The sequence below is a fragment of the Tursiops truncatus genome, chromosome 2 (assembly GCF_011762595.2).
Source record: "Tursiops truncatus isolate mTurTru1 chromosome 2, mTurTru1.mat.Y, whole genome shotgun sequence".
Lineage (NCBI taxonomy): Eukaryota > Metazoa > Chordata > Mammalia > Artiodactyla > Delphinidae > Tursiops > Tursiops truncatus.
In genome coordinates, this window is record NC_047035.1 from 33817105 (window position 1) to 33831726 (window position 14622).

General features: G+C 41.2%; 1 protein-coding gene and 1 long non-coding RNA gene across 5 annotated transcripts in view; one reads left to right on the forward strand and one right to left on the reverse strand.

Moving 5' to 3' along the window:
* Positions 1 to 14622, reverse strand: part of RAD51B (RAD51 paralog B) — a 688762-nt gene that overhangs the window by 276632 nt on the left and 397508 nt on the right. The gene's annotated exons all lie outside the window — the stretch shown is intronic.
* LOC141277958 (uncharacterized) lies at positions 765 to 4560 on the forward strand. The gene is made up of 3 exons (XR_012329935.1): positions 765 to 918; positions 3217 to 3412; positions 4225 to 4560. It is a non-coding gene; the product is annotated as an uncharacterized lncRNA (long non-coding RNA).

Genomic DNA, 14622 nt, shown 5'->3' on the forward strand with positions numbered 1-14622 from the left:
CACTGGCCAGGACAGGTAACAATGATGCTATAACTCCAGTTACATGAACTATAACTCCAGGGACCAGTCCTCAAATTCAATGCCCAAATAGGGTAAATCTGTACCCATTCGTCAAATTCAGGGTGTCACCTGACCAAATCTAGTCAGAGGTAAGGTGTAGCACATATTTCTTTGGTTGACCACAGTATAATATCCTGGATCCAAATGAACTTTCTTTGCACAGTATTTATTATTCTAATAAACCAAATGGAATGTTTAGAGATGACTGGAGCAATCTGATTGGCAAACTTACAGGGCATTAATTCTTCCAATGTGACCTGGTGCATAAAAAGTGAAACTATAGCACTCATGTAAACAATCCATCTGCCTCATTTCCCTCCCCCAGGCACCTCAAATTTTCAGCTTATGTTAGCTGTAAGACGAGCTAATGTTTTTAGTGTAGAAAAATGGCATTATCCCAAACAGAACTTACTTTAAGAAAAAGAGGAAAAATTCTATAGCCATACAGATTGTATCAGTAGGTACCCATGACCAATGACTAAGATGAATCACTATCACATTTCAGCAGATAGGTGAGACCATGGCATGAGCATCTCAGAAACTAAATACTAACTTATTCCAGGCATCAAAAGTTCCACTTTAAGTGGAAAACTGTGTGATAACTTTTGCCCCTTAAATATGTACACTTTTGAACTGATCCCAAAGAAATGACTGCAAATCAGTAATACAGTCTAATTGTCTCATTCTTTCAAAACAGGTCCCTCCCTTCGGGTACTTTGAAAATTAAAAGTGAATGATTGTCTTATGAGGCAAACAATTTATCAAAGGAGTTGGATAAGTCAAATATGAAAGCAGGACTTGGATTTACGGGGCCAGAACCAAGAGACAGAGGCTCTTTCCAGGGGTCAAACAAATCAGGTAGGTGCCCTTTAAGGTCGATTCTTAATTATCTCCAGGTAATTACCTCACGCTTATTTTTGGCAAGTCTTGCTTTCAACTTCTTGCTGATGTTATTAACTCTTTCTATCAACTCCTTTTCCCCACTGTCTTTGAATTCATTCTTAGACCTAAAAGAGGAAACATTTTTTGAGACAAGCTGAAACACAAACTCCTTAAGATATTAATATTTTTAGAGAGGAGAGAGAGGAAAAGGAAGAAAAAGAAAGGGTGGAGGAGGCAAATGAAGGAGGAAGAGAAAGAGAAATGAAAAAGAAAGAGAATAGGGAAGAAATGAGAGGTACTAAGTGAAAAGGAGGGAGGGGGAAGGGGGAAGGAGAGGGAAGAGAAGAAATAGTTCTATTTAGGATGATAAAGAGAATACCTCCAGAAGTGGAAGAATCAAGACAATAGAGAGGGATATGCTGGACTGTTTTCCAGCTCCTCCCAAACCACCTTTTTATCACTCAGTACTAAGGAGTATTTATAAAGCTCAATGGTATGCCTTGCATTTAAACAGACTAGGGCTCTTCACAATGTTTATGCCATGATCCCTTTGGTGGTTTGATGAAACCTATGGACCCCTTCTCAGAAAAATGTTTCCAAGTGCATAAAATAAAATACATAGGATAACAAAGGAAACCAATTTTATGGAAATCCAGTTTTCAAAATAATTTTTGAATATATAAAATATTAATAAATGTGCTTCTTAATCCATTAAATAGCAAAATCTAGTGGTGGGTCTAATATAATTACTATAACGTCAAAGTAGTGATAAGTGTAAAGAATATTTCAAGATATTTGGAGCAACTGAAATGTAATATTAAGTATCTGTAGTTTAAAATCACAGGTTCTGCTAATACGACTATGGTTTATTGTCTACCTTCAAAATTGAAGAAATGCTCAATTTCATTAAAAGGTTGGTGAAAATGGAGATGTAATTTTTTTTCTTACCCACGTTCATAGATATCCAGGACTCAGGGAGAAGAGGGGTCCACTGACCCTAGGATAAGTATCTCTTATCCTATTCTTATATACAGAGTAAAAACAACTGGAAGAGTTAGTCTCTTTTAATACTTTTAATGATACTTTTAATCTAGCAGCAACATAAGATTCCACAAAATTATATAGACCAAAGCTGCTGAGGAAACCAACAACTCTGAAGAAATATAACCGAAGAAACAGCATGAAGTAGCACTAATTACAAAGGTTTCTTGGAAAAGGCAAGTCCTTTCCAAATTCTTAAAGGAGTGCTAACACACTGGGGACACTGACTAATTGAAAAAATTAAATATGAGCCCCAGCTCACACTACACATCAAGGTAAGATCCGGACAAACTAGAATTAAATATAATTTAAACTATTCAAAACACTAGGAGAAAATATGGGTGTTTTACTTTTTTGTTTTTAGTGATTGTTGAGACACAGCAAGATTCAGCAGAGTATTTGAGGCTAAATAAATATACTTTTGAAACATATGGTGATACAGTGAAGTTGGGAAGAGTGTGGGCTCCCAGGCCAGATGGGCTGAGTTTATGCCACTTCCATCTATATGACTTTCTGGGCCTTAATTTCCTCATCAGTGAAACAGAGATAGCATTACCTACCTCACTGGTTTGTTATAAAGAGTAAATATATATAAATTTATACATATGAAACTGTTGACATGATAGCTAAGTGCTGAAAAACATGTCTATTATTATCATTACAGCTTCTTTTAAGGTCCTTTTAAGCCTAAAAGAAACTATAAAGGAAAATACTGATATATTTGATTACACAAAAATGTAAGACTTTTATATATCAATGGTTCCATAAACAAAATTAAAAGGTAAATGAAAAACTAAGGAAAATAACTGAAATAAACATGAGAGACAAAAGATTAATGACCTTACTACAAAAAGAGTCCTTACAAATCAATATAAAAACACACATTAACATCCCAATAGAAAAATGGATAAAAGACCTAAACAGACAACTCAAAAAGACAAAATACATCATGTAGATAATTTGTTCAAAAGAGGATTTACTAAGAGAAAATACCGACGGTAAACAGTTAAGTAGAAAAAATTGGACAAAAACTACACATAGCATCCTATCAACTTTATAAATACTCACACAAATGCATTGAAAAGAGCATGAAACCAATAAAACAGAACGTTAAAAGCATCTCTAGATAGAGGATTATGAGTAAGTGATTTTTATTTTCTTCTTTTTATTTTTCTGCCTTTGTGAATGAAGAGTTTGACCACATTTACAATGAGAAACATTCTTTTTTAATAGAAAAAGAACAGAACACTGCAGCATTCATTGGAATAGTGAAAAATTAGAAGCCATCTACATGTCCATCCATAACAAATGGGTTAAAAACATACATAATATGTATGCATATATCAAATGACTTCATAAGCAGCTGTTATAAAAGAATGAAGTACATTTTTCTGCAGCTTTTACATAAAAGGAAACAAGTTGCAAAACAGTTAAGTATAACCCCATTAAAAATACTGTGTATATTTCTCCATTATTTGCCAAAAGATGTGTGTGTGTGTGTGTGTGTGTGTGTGTGCGTGTGTGAGAGAGAGAGATGAAAGGAGGAGTGGTGAAGGAGAAGCAGGAGAAAAGCTTTGGGTCTGAGGGGGTGTACTGAATTACCAGAAGCTAAGATAGGACCATATTTAAATGTAAGTTCAAAACTACACATCCAAGCTAGATCCACATCATTTTATATGGCTCCTATTTCTCCATCATATCATTTCTCAAGCCCTACATTTGAGTCCATACACAGACAATTTCCCAGGAAAACCAGGACCTAATCATTCTCTGAAGCTCAAAATGTCCACAGCTAAAATACAATAAGCAATGCTTTTTTTTACACTGTATTTTGCTGTTTTCTAGTTTTAGCTGCTTGGCTATAGGTATACTCAATTCCTTCAGGCTGTAGAAAGAAGAATTTGAGCTCTTTCTCTTTTGTAGAAGCTGCAAAAGACCCCTTAGAAATGAGTCTCAAAAAGGAAGGCTATTGGCTATGAAAGACACTCCTTTTGAATTCTCAATAAAAACCAGTTCCTTCCTGAACCTTCCAGGTTATGAAAGCTTCTCCAAATGGCAGACAGGTCCATCTTTATGTGCGTGAATCCGAGATAACATGGCTGAGTAAGAACTGCATTGGGTCACAACAGACACTGGTGGTTTTCCTATAACATTAGAAAATGGAGAATTTGTACATAAATGTATTAGCATTTCATCTTTAAACAACACGATTCTTTCTCACCGTCAAAAACTGTATTTCAGGGCTTCCCTGGTGGCACAGAGGTTAAGAATCTGCCTGCCAATGCAGGGGACACAGGTTCGAGCCCTGGTCCAGGAAGATCCCACATGCTGCAGAGCAACTAAGCCCGTGCGCCACAACTACTGAGCCTGTGCTCTAGAGCCCGCGAGCCACAAGTACTGAGCCCGCATGCCACAACTACTGAAGCCCGCGCGCCTAGAACCCGTGCTCCACAACAAGAGAAGCCACCACAATGAGAAGCCCACGAAGCCCATGCACCACAGCGGAGAGTAGCCCCTGCTCGCAGCAACTAGAGAAAGCCCGCACACAGCAACGAAGACCCAATGCAGCCAAAAATAAATAAATAAAATACATTTAAAAACAAAACAAAACAGTATCTCACACTTTTATAAGGGCTGAGCTGCCAAAGTACAGAACTAAAGTCTGAAAAGAATTCAGTAGGGCAATGAGCAAAGTGGCTGGGCGCGGCAGACAAGGAGGCAACTTAGGTTAGCTTGTGTACGTGGAGGAACAGGTGTGACACTTACAGGACACTTCAGAGAATAAAGCCCATCACAGGAAAGTCTCTTCTTAAAACTATTTCCTTTATTTTGTTTTCCCAAACATTAGAGCCAAATGACAACGCTTCCACATTCCTCCAAAAGCTTCAACAGGTTTTAAGCTATTTACTAGCATTTAAAAGAGAAAAAGCCGGGGCCCTCTCCCCTTCTGTAGCTACACTCCCCTTTAAAAAAACAACACACGCTTGGCTCTTTCACCTTATGCTTTTAAGAAGGAATTTTAATGGGATGGAGCTTCTCGAGGTGCACAAACTTAGGAGGGAGGAGCACAATAGTAAATTACACCTTGCAAAGATTCTGAGCCCACTGGCCACTGCCAGTGATGTTAAGTCCATAAACAAAATCTGTCTTTAAGAAAGAAAAAAATGTCCTCCTTGAAAGGTGCAACAGAGAGAAGATGAATCACTTCTTTTATTCAGGGTCTGTCATACAAGAACCAAGGACTTGTCAATGACTCCAAACAGCAGGGCTGTGACAACCAGTCAAAGACAAACTTGTTTTGTGCCGCATCTCTCTTTTCTCTGGAAGCATTTTCCTCGCAATTAATGTAAGTTATGAGGCTGCACTGGAGAGCTCAATAAACTGACACTCAAGAACATTAGCTGGCTTTTTTATGCTGAAAACCAAGGGAAACTGATATCTCTGGCTTGTGTCCATGACGGGGGAGGTGCCAGAACCTCTGGTCACACTTTGCTACAGTCCTGCCACTGCACTGGGGCTGGGCCCCCAGCTCACCTCTCCCATCTTGTTTTGCCAATATTCTCTCCCTTCCTGTGAATGCCCCCTACTCCTCAGCTCTACTCCCCTGCTTTTTTACTGTTAGATCCCAGCCCCTCAGGTCTCTGGTTTTGAGATGTCATTTTAATGTAGGTCTAAGGCCCTCAGTGAATGCTGCTCATCCTAAGGTTATGAGCAACTTTGGGCAACACCCCACACGCCTGTTGCCAGCGAATCTGGGAGAAGATTTGGCCTATTTTGGGTAAGGTTTTTCTCCCTATGGACAGAAATAATAAAACCATGACCACCGTGTTTTTTCATTTTGTAAATATAAATCCAGAGAATTCTGTAAGATTTGAAAACATCTAATTAAAGGATTTGACTGAATTTGGGTTGTTTCTCTTAAAAGTAAACTCTACAGCTCTATACCTTGGGCATTATAATGAGAAAATTAAGTGTCTTGACTCAGAAGCAAATATGGAAACAAGCTGTGACTTATTTTTACCACTGTTCTATTCCAGAAACTTAAAAGCATGGCCTGCTTAGCGAGGATCCACATAAACACGGAGACACATTTGCTGTAGTCCTAAGAGCAGAAGATATCAATTAATTAGTGGGTGTGAGAATAAAGGCAAGACAAACTATGGGGGGAGAGGGGGTAGCGAGGAGTGACGAAAACAGCAGAACTATCATAAATAAATAATTCAGAAGTGGGAGCAAAGCCAGGCTATAGTTCTGAGCCTGCATCTAGGGTTATTTTGAGCAACACATTTATTCACTAAAGCACCAAAGCAGCTATTGGAGGAAACAATAAAGAGGTCCCTTCCCCCTGGAAATCTGAGTCCTGCTTTGGAATTTTTATGACATTTCATTTTTAACAAACAAGAAGGTCTCACAACCCTCTTCTAGCTTCAAAGCATCCCTATGGTAGTGGCCTGTGATTGATATCCTTGGTCTGATTTATATGTTGTTTCAGGTATTCTCAAAAGTCATACAGTTTATTCTGTATGAAAGAATGGCAGCTCTGGCAGGCAAACAAATATACAAAACGTCCATATCCCTAAGCTACAGGCTTCCCCTGATTACTGTGACTCACACCTGGGTCACTTTAACAAGGAGCCTTCATGTCACCAGTGCCTTCTCTGAAAAATTAGGATATTACCAGCACCCTCAGCTATCAACTAAAAAAAAAAACAAAACCCTGAGATTCCCAGCTGGAAAGTAGGGCAGGGTACGGTGAAAGTACGTGGGTGGACTATAGTCCAGTTGCTCTTTGTTTCGTGCAACAAGTGGGTTCCTAAAAAGTCAAGGTTTGAATACTTTTCTTCTTCACTTTTGTAAATGGAATCATTTACAATTCACATCAGGAACTTGCTGTTTAATAAAATCCGACTGTGGTTCCAGTTGTAAAGTAAAGAATGCTTTTATAATTAAAATAAAATCTTTCTGCTTCATCAATTTTATACATTCAGACTTGGTTTTATGGAGTGCCTTAAGGTAGAGTATTCACAGAGTAGTATCACTAGACTTAGATATGTATTGTTTTGTTTTAATGATATTCTTTTCTTTTTCAGCAAAAACACAAAGAGGTATTTCTGTACCCCAAGCTCATCCTCTTTACAACATGAAAGGACAAAACCGGTGCTGCAGCTTCATTTAGCTTAGTGTGTCCTGTGGCATGCGAGGCATCTAGAGCAACAGACACTTTGGGAGTGCTGAGACACTGGCAAACCATTAAGGAAAAAAACTGGAGGCAATGTCCCACAGACCATGCAATAGTGTTTCTAAACCAGCTGAAGAGCTGAACCACAATCAGGCTGCTCTTTCAAAACAAAAACCCTTCTGTATACCTGAGTTAGTGAGGGCAGCATTTTCAAGCTGGCCCAGCTTGGCCACTGCTGGCCCTTGGCCACAGCCGCTGACGCCACTCAGGACAAGGGCTCAGGTGCCTTTTCTCCAGACCTCCATGACCCACTGGCACACAGGGGCAAGAGTGCCAGCGCCACTGGGTGCATCCGTCCAGATCTGCCATTTCAAAGCAGCTGCCTGCAGGCCTCGTCTACATGGATGCAATGGGGCAGAAAAAGTAAAATGCTGGGGAGCTGGAAAAAAAAAGAAAGAGGGAAACCTTACAGACAGTATGTTGGAAGCATATGTTTTAGAATCACTGCAGCCAGCTCCCTGTCAAGAAAATATTGGCCAGGTTGGTTGGTCCAATCTCATGCAGCGACAGATGGTTTATGCCTCACTATTCAGGTCCCTGCTCCAAGAGTAGCAAGAAACAAAGGATATCGTGCTTTGCGGTGTAGTTATTCTGCCACCTAGTGTTACACATGAAAACAAATAACATCTTTAAAAATAGATGCTGTGTTAAAAGAGTCAAGAACCTTGCTAAATTGCATTTTTTTCTTTCTTAAAAAGAACATCCTTCATTTATGCTGGCATCCTGGGGAGGGACCACCAACAATCACAATAGTCCTTTTCTCATCTGAATGGAAAGCCAGAGAGCATCACATCCAAGTTTAGGATGTGAAGGAGAAATATATATAACCTCAAAAACCCATTTTAATGATTTTTAAAAGCCCTAGTCCCTCCATGTAAGGTAAATACCACGAATAGAATAATGCAAACCAGGAAGTGAAACCACCTGCACCTGGGCAGGGAAAGTGTAGCCACTGCAGTTTCTGTCCTAGAGAAAAGAAAACAGGGATTGCTCCGTCAGGCGTTATCACCTGTGTAACTAATGCACCAGGAGGTAATGAAACGAGTTGCGGGCTTAGAGTGAAAACCTGAGTTTGAGTCCCAACTCAGCACCTACCTGTGCTGGGTGAGTCACTCTGTATCGCTGAGCTTTGGTTTGTTTTCTGGAAAACAGCTGTACTTATGTCTATTCTCCCTACTTTCACAAAACTGTCCCGAGGATCAGTTTGATAATGTATGTGAAGGCATACATTATTTTGTCCACGATAAAGCACTGTGGAGACCATTTCCCCACTCTGTTATACCCTTCTTTGGTTTACGGCATCGCCCATATGTATGGAGCCCTCCGTGTGAAGGGCTTGTATAACCAACTTGTGTTTATTCTCAACTAAGTGCTTTTACGGTTAAAAAAAGTATTAAATAAGGAAATGTTTAAATAGTTCATGAAGCATTGGAAAATGGCCCCCTCCACTACACTAGAGAAGAATTAGCAATATAGTTTAAAATCCGGTTACTCCAAATATATCTCCTTAAAATTACATTCCCTTGAGAATGATAAGGCTATCTTGATCAGCTGTTTCTACTGAAATTGATATATTCGTCTATGTTCTTAAAGTTATAGAGAATCTGAACTGAAATTTCCTTCTTGTGGGCAGAGCTTTCCTTGTGATAATAAACCAGACATCAGGAAACTTAAGAGCTTTTCATTTCTGTTCCCGTACTCACTTAACTGTGTAACTTCAGGCGAGTTGCTTAAGGTTCTCAATTTCAGTTTCTGAACGTGCAAAAAGTAAGGGGCAAACTAAACCACTCCTCCCAGTTCAAAGATGAAAAAGCTGTTCTGCTTTTGACAGTGAAATTCCAACAAAATTCAAAGCTCATGGCAGACTAGCTACAATGTAATCTTCAGCAAAGTCCTAAAAGCTGTGTAAGTTTTCAGTCACAGGATACAAAAGACAGCCTGAGGCGAGGGGGCCGCTGTGGAATGGGTGTGTTTGTGCCCTCTACCAGGATCTCTTAAAGCTGCTCAGAAACCACCATGGGCTAAAACAAACAGGCTGCCAGAAATGCTTACCCAGCCACCTACCTGGGCTTTCAAAGTTCCAAAGAAAGACTTTGCTTCCATTTAGCTCCGAAAACACCCTTTGCTCTTTTTAGTAATATATTTAACAACGCCAAGAAAAGAGTTCTATTTATCCAGATTTCCTCTCTCCCTACCAATGTCAACATTAGCAGGGAGGACGGCAAAAACAGCCTGGAGTTTTCACGATGTGAACATCAGACTGAAGTCACACGGCAGAGAGGCCCGGTTTGGAACATGATTGCCAATAGAGGATACAACTCATGCCTAGAAAAACCCAGCCGTTGATTTCTGTTTCAGAAATCACAACCACACTAGGTTTCCAGGCTCTTCTTCCCGTATGGAAGCACCTTATTCCAGATTCCCTCTCCCTTAGGAGGATGTCACTGCCTAGTCCTGTAAAAATGCTCAGCTTTTGCTCATTCTCCCCAGTCTCCCCAGCTGTATGTCTGTGTACATCCTGGCACATTTGGGCCAGGAAGATTAGTCCTTTCCCTTCCCCCATCTACTGGAACTTCTACCCCCTGTATCAAAAGGATTTTTTCAGGCCTTTCCAATACTCCGCTGGAGGCCATGGAGACAGATCTAATCAGGGTTCTCATCAATCTCTCTGCTGGCCAAACAGAGCCAGGAGGCTAAACGGAAACGTGCTGGATTCTTTTTTCTCCCTCAAGACACACTTCTGTCCAGAGAGTTAGGACCCACTGTGTGTTTCTGGGAGCTAACATTTTCCTGGGGAAAGTTCAGGGATTTCACATTTGCCCCAAACCAAACACACATGAAATTTTAAGTCTTAAATTCCACAGAGCCTTTTAAAAGGAGGGGCCTAGCCTCTCCTTGGCTTTTAACAAGCCTGAAGGCTTGTGGTAGCTCATTCATTTTGGCGGTTTCCCAGAACAGCTGACATACTGAAAATAAGCACACTGCTGTCCCCTCACCGGAACGCCCCATACCACCTCCCCTCCCCCACCCACGCCCTGACATCCACCACTGCTCACACACACAGACCCAGGAGAGTAGATACACGCTTAAAATAACACATAGGTAAACATCATCTCCGCCCCATTGCTCAGAGCTTAGTATCGATCTTGAATGTTCCCGGTTTGGGATTTCAAATGTAAATAATCATTGGTCTAAATCAGACTGTGGAATTAAACCCCTATTTCATATGCGAGAGCAGGAATTCACCTTTTGGGGAGATGTGTCTAACACCAAAAATCTCCTTGGAGAGATGCCTCCATAGGCTTCCAAACTGCCTCTATGTCTCTGTTCTTCTTGATAAGCAACAGGAAGATACATGGGGTAACTTTTGTTGCACAATTTGAGTCAAGTATTTGAGGCACACCCCTCTGTGACTGGGAACCCTTGGCGGAAAGCTGATTTGGGAGAAGGATGTAAGAAGCTTCACACACTAGTAAATCACACGAATGCTATAAAATCTGAACAATGGGCTTCAAGTAGGAACCTAGGTCCCCCATGCAAGGCACCCTGCCATGTATTATTAAATACATCAGGTATCTGATCAACCACAGCTGGACGGCGACTTGACTCAGAACATAGCAGCAGCACCAGTTCCCCAAACGGGCAAAGGGAGATAGGCAACCAGTTTGTAAAGCCTTTCAGTAAGAACTACTTTCCTAGAAGCATTAACTTTATAGCCACCCCAGTTTGCTGGACCCTATCCTGGCTGGGGCCCCTTGAGATCACAATACAAGTGGGATTAAGACCCCTACGACCAGGACCGGGCCTGACTGGCCTAGAGGGGATGGAGGAGAAAGTGAGGACGGAGGTCATGGTTTTGCCCAGGTGTCTTCACCTTGGTGTCATTCGACACATCTCAGCTCTTTTGTGTTAGGACATTCATCTACCCAAATGTTAGAAGATTATTTTCTTTATGAAGTATGCTGATTAATTGCCAAGGCAACACCTGTGCGTCCCCTTTTTTTGCTATGGGAAGCATTTTAGGAAATCCATGTACAAGACTGCCTGGAGATCACCCACCCAGTGGCTTGGAATGCAGTGTGACCAAAGGCATTTCCAGAGAGCTCACAGGGCACAATGGCCATGCATGGGTGGATTTGCTGGATGGATTAGACAAACCAACCGCAACCTTTCCATCTTTTGTTTCCATCCCTTCCAGTAGATTGGCCTTGTTACCAGTACTGATGCCAAGACAAGCAATTGCTTGCAACAAAGAATTGTTGTTAACCTCTACCCCCTGCTTCATTCACCCTAATTATTCTCTAACAATACAGTGGTTTCAAAAAGCCTCCAACTGTCCAGCAGACACTATGGGCCAGAGGAATCACTGAACACAAGCAGCATATCAATAAAAGACAATACTGAAGCAGCTTCTCTCTGGGTATTTGCCCCATCTTCTCTGAGACAATGGGAGAGAGAGCTCAGGGAATAAAAAGGAAGTTCTGCCCTGCAGATCTTTTGTTTGTCTGCCAGTGCTGTATCTGTTCCAAGTTCTTGGGCGTATCCTTTACCACTCTCAAATACAGGAAAAAGCCTCCATTTCCTAGGAAATGCAGCTTCTGTGTTTTTGATGAATTCTTATTGTAGCCAAATCAGACTTCAATGAGGATTCTGGTTCAGATTTTTTTTTTTTTCTTCTAAGGTCAAGTGCATCTCATGTACAGAGAGATGTGGGCCACTGAGCTAATTCATAACAACATTATAACAACATAAATAGTTCTTTCCATAACATTTTAGATGGCAGCACAGAGCCCACCAACAGATGAGCATTTTGTTTGGTTTTGTTTTTTGTTTTTTTAAACAGATAACATGGGTTGACAGAGTAACTGAATAGCAAAATAAGGGATTGGAAGCAGGCCATCGTGAAAGGAAACCTGTTTAAGAAATTGAAATTGATATAATAATCCTGGAGGTTTCCAAACAGGGAGAAAATAAAGTCAGCAGAAAATTAAATGAGAGGAAGCCTCTGTTGATTACAAATCAACATATAATTAGATTGGGATGCACCCATGGTGATGAAATGCCAAAGGAAATAAAAGGTCAGTTGTTTCCAATCCTCAATGCTGTCAGTCCCGTGTTTAAGGAGAACAGACCCACACAGTAAGCCAGAATCTCAAAGATATCCCAGAATAAAGGGGATTCATTATAGTCTGTTTGAGTCATCGAGTAGTGTGTGTCCATATGTAAATGGAACATGGGACCTGGAATGTGTATCGTGTGTCAATTACTGTAGAGCAATTGAAGCAATAAAAACCAAGGCTCCAAACCATGCCCACTGCAGAGCTATAAATAAGCGAACAAAGGGAAACTAAATTTCCCCAAGGGAGAAAAAGGCCTGATCAAAAGCAATCAGCAAGCTGTAGACCTCAGAAAATACAAAATAACACCAACTATGACAATTTAATAGTGATGTTGCTCAATACTTCTTACATGCTGGATGACCTAGCCAGAAAGATAAACTATTAAAAATATGAAATAATATGCAGAAAGTTGCTTTTTGCCTAAAGGTTTGCATAATATAAGGATATTTATAACTGGAAGGCCCTCAAATGCCAAGGCACAGGGTGAGGGAACCAGAGAAACTTCGGAGGTAAGGTATGGCCAGGCTGAGACAAACTGGTCTGTCATCTATGTACACAGTCAACCCAAGCAGGGGGGATCCTGGGGACAGGGCAGACACCACCAGGTCATTTAATCCCGGTAATAACCCAATAAGTGTTGTCAGATAGGGAAAGTGAGGGAGTGTGTGCCCAAGGTCGCACAGCTCAGAAGTTTTGGGGGTGAGGTACAAATTCAGTCGGTCTGACTCCAGAACTTGTGAAGAGAGAGACAGAATTGGGCAGGAGAATCATGTAATGGTCTTTTGAATGGCAGGGAAAAAAAACAAGGGCTGGACTGCCTGGGGTAGGGTGGGTGGGGGCAGGCAGAGACTACAAGTTTTTAAAGAATAAAATCTGAGAACCAAAATAATTTAAATTTAAATAGAAATATTTATTAGATTGAGCCAAAATGATGAAACCAAGTATTTTATTATGATGTCATGATCGACAATTTTAAAAGAGCATAAGTAAGTTTTTCTCATAACAAAGGAAGAAAGAAAAGAAACTTTAAAAAAGAGAGAAAGAAAGTTGTTTAATGCTAAGCTCGACCCTGAATAGCAGCTTACAAGAGGGAAGAATGTGCAATTCGGGTTTGTTAGTGTACCAGAGTCACAGTTTAAAAGGAAAGACAAGATGTCATAGAATAGGTCCTGGTGGGTATCAGGGTTAAAGCCATGATAGCATACAAACAGCTACTGGCCAGCAGAAGAAATGATAAACATTCTTTTTTTTTTAAAGGTAACTTTTTTTTTTTTTTTTTTTTTTTGCGGTACGCGGGGCTCTCACTGTTGTGGCCTCTCCTGTTGCGGGGCACAGGCTCTGGATGCGCAGGCTCGGCGGCCATGGCTCACGGGCCTAGCCGCTCCGCGGAATGTGGGATCTTCCCGGACCGGGGCACGAACCCGTGTCCCCTGCATCGGCAGGTGGACTCTCAACCACTGCGCCACCAGGGAAGCCCTAAAGGTAACTTTTTTTAAAAATTTATTTATATATGTATTTTTGGCTGTGTTGGGTCTTCATTGCTGCATGCAGGCTTTCTCCAGTTGCTGAGAGCCGGGGCTACTCTTCGTGGTGGTGTGCGGGCTTCTCAACGCGGTGGCTTCTCTTGTTGCAGAGCACAGGTTCTAGGTGCGCGGGCTTCAGAAGTTGTGACTCGTGGGCTGTAGAGCGCAGGCTCAGTAGTTGTGGCGCACGGGCTTAGTTGCTCCGTGGCATGTGGGATCTTCCCGGACCAGGGCTTGAACCTGTGTCCCCTGCATTGGCAGGTGGATTCTTAACCACTGGACCACCAGGGAAGTCCCGGTGATAAACATTCTAAGATAGCAAGCTCACCAGAATTGCTTGTCTCAGCAGACATGTCACATATGAATTGGGTTTTCTTTTAGTTTCATGAGATAATATATACGAAGTGACCAGTGCAGTGCCTGAGGCCACTCAAATGCTAGTTCCTCTCCTTTTCTTTCTGAGCTTCCCACCCTAGCCAACAAAAAGATAAGATAAGCTCTCTTTCTCTGAAAGCTTAAGTTGGAGAAATATAAAATAATTACCTAAATCTTCAGAAAGAAAAACATCAAGGCAAGTTCCTATGGGTTAAAGTCCTGGAGTTCCGGCATTACCTATGAGTGAGTTGGGATGAGTATGGGAATACAGCCTGTTTCCTTGAGAAGTAAATGAAGTAGGGATATGAACAAATATCGGGCCACACAAAAACAAGAGGCCGCCGTTTGTACCCTGGACACTTTATCTTACTCTCCTAGTGAC